We start from the raw sequence: 2,500 nt of genomic DNA, 5'->3' as shown, positions 1-2,500 counted from the left end.
TATCCTGCCCCCCACACGCACACTCACTTGCTCTGCGCCCAACAACACTTCCTCTCTGAGCCATTACACAATTTGTTTCTAACACCTCTCCTTTCCACAGACCAGAATGGGGAAAGTTATTTTACATTGCAGAAAAATGGATATCACCACCAAATGGACAAATAACATACAACCATTGTATACTAAATATTCAAAGAAGCATCTAGTTTTATGTGTATGTGTGTTTGTGTGTTTGTTTGTGTCAGTTTGGATGTGGAGGGAGGGGAGGGGGTCGTCTGTGTGTTTGTGTGTGTGTGTGTGTGTGTGTGTGTGTGTGTGTGTGTGTGTGTGTGTGTGTGTGTGTGTGTGTGTGTGTGTGTGTGTGTGTGTGTGTGTGTGTCTGTGTGTGTGTGGGGGTGTGTGTGTGTGTGTGGGAGCACATAGTGCTTTGAGATCACGTTGTGTTTGAATGTTATTTTTTGAAGATGAGTTGCCATAGGCCTTTCTACTAGCCGTTTTATCTGTTACTATGGTAACGGATGAAAGATCTTCAGCTGCAGTTCGGCGGTAGGCCAACGAGCAGCACTCTCCGTCTCGACGCCTGGTGCCTTGTTCCTACGGAAACCTTTCCCACGCAATCTAGAAAACCTGTCCCTCCGGCAGTTTCAAGGTTGCAATGGTGGCATTTCACGGCTCAAAAATGCCTTTGGGCTAACAAAGATATGACCTATATTCTGATTCCTTCCTCTGATAACTACCTTCCATTCAAAGTCTATTGCAATGCCATTGAACGGTGAATTGAACGGTGACAAGCCGTTGCTGAAAGGGCAAAGTTCATAGATGTTGTAACACAAGATGCGAAGGACATGAGCAACCCTCACAATACTACTCATATCGTAACTTCCTATCGCAACTTCCCCTTTTGAAAGGTGACACGGAACTGCTCGCAAGCCACCCACAGTATGGGACAGATAATCGATTCATTGTACTTTCCTCTCTATCCTGCCTCCTGAACCCCCCCCCCCTTCCTCGAACCTACACCAGGTTCTACCTCGAACAGGGCTGCCATACCTTGGCCGTCTTGTTGGGCTGCTGGAAGAAGGAGGTCTTGGCAGTGAAGAAAGTGTAGTCCTCGCCCTCCTCGTCGAGGCTGCAGTAGCCGCTGCTCATGCTGTTACTGCTCGCCATGGAAGGGCCGGGCGACGTGTTGACGGTCATGGAGGAGGCGGACGGCAGCCCCGTCGGGCCCGGGACTAATACCAACCGACCTTGAAGTCCTTCGAGTGTGTTGTTTATCCTCTTCAGTGTCTTCCCTCTCGAGCCCGAGGCACTGGTTTGACTGGCGGTGCGGCGGCGTTAGAGCCAGGATCTGAAGGCATCTCAGGGTCTGGCACCCGAAGAGAAGGAGCGGGGAGGCAGGGCCCTCGGCGGGTGATCCACTAGGCTGGAGCAGGGTCCCGTGGCCGCGGGGGCCGTGTTGAGGATAGGGTGAGCTGGGTGAGGGAGGCTCCGATTCAGGGCTCGGCGTGCCACCGGAGAGGCACCAGGAAATCCGAGAGCGAGCACAGATGTGTCACTTCCTCCTGCGAGGCGTATACGAGCTCTGGCGGCTGGCGTCGCCGAACGCACCGGCTCGGAAACGTGCCACAGACGCGTGCACACGTCCAATGCGGACCACAGAAGGTGCGCACTCTAACACTGGTTAACGCGCTGACTGTGAGCCAAATCCAACGCATACATGCACCTGCTACCGCAGTGACACACACACACACACACACAGACACAGACACACACACACACACACACACACACACACACACACACACACACACACACACACACACACACACACACACACACACACAGATCAGAATAAAAGTGTCAAAGAGTCAGGTTAAAGATGGGTTTCAAGTTGACCCTGTGTGCAGCTGAGCTCACCTGTCATGCCTGCAAAGTTCAAAGAAAAAAAACACAGACAAACATGCACACACATACACACTCATGAGGCACCAAACAAACAGAGACTCAACCACCCAATCAACACAGACACAGTGCGCTCTTGCTTCCGACCGGCTCCTCGGGTCTTTGTAGGGATCAGCAGGTGAAACCCATGGTCACGTGGCTCAGTCCAGGTTGTAGACCAGACAGCGACTCTGTCAGGCTGCTCTTGTGTGTGAGAGTGGTGGTATATCCGTCATCGAGGAGAGTACAGTAGATGGTGCTGAAGGCTCGGTTAGGATTCTGTGAGTCCCTCTCCGTCTCTCTCTTCCTCATTCGCTTCCTCGTCCTCTTCTCTTCTTCTTCTTTGCTGTGGCTGCAGATGCCTCTCGTTCAGCCTTCTCTTTTGCTCTATCTCATTTTCACTCTCTCTCCCACTCTCTTCTCTCGGTCTGTCACTCTCTTTACACTCACTTTATTCTCCCACTTTCTTGCAACCTTGCCCAACCATCTGTGGTTGAGTGTGTTATCAGCCTGCAAGCTCTCAGTGGAGCCACACAAACACCCTCCCCCTTTCTCCCTC

General features: G+C 51.9%; 1 long non-coding RNA gene across 2 annotated transcripts in view; it reads right to left on the bottom strand.

The window, feature by feature from the left end:
- Positions 1–2,500, bottom strand: part of LOC132470877 (uncharacterized) — a 5,434-nt gene that overhangs the window by 1,441 nt on the left and 1,493 nt on the right. The window contains exons 1-2 of one of the 2 annotated variants that reach the window (XR_009528721.1): positions 1,918–2,500; positions 1–1,726 (exon numbers count right to left, since the gene is read on the bottom strand). The exon at positions 1–1,726 is cut by the window's left edge and continues 1,441 nt beyond it; the exon at positions 1,918–2,500 is cut by the window's right edge and continues 1,493 nt beyond it. This is a non-coding gene — a long non-coding RNA (uncharacterized LOC132470877). The remainder of the gene's footprint in view (positions 1,727–1,917) is intronic. The other variant, XR_009528722.1, reaches the window with a different exon arrangement.

The sequence above is a fragment of the Gadus macrocephalus genome, chromosome 13 (assembly GCF_031168955.1).
Source record: "Gadus macrocephalus chromosome 13, ASM3116895v1".
In the NCBI taxonomy this organism is placed as follows: domain Eukaryota; kingdom Metazoa; phylum Chordata; class Actinopteri; order Gadiformes; family Gadidae; genus Gadus; species Gadus macrocephalus.
Note: the sequence above shows the minus strand (reverse complement) of the source record. Positions and strands in the feature narration are given on the sequence as shown.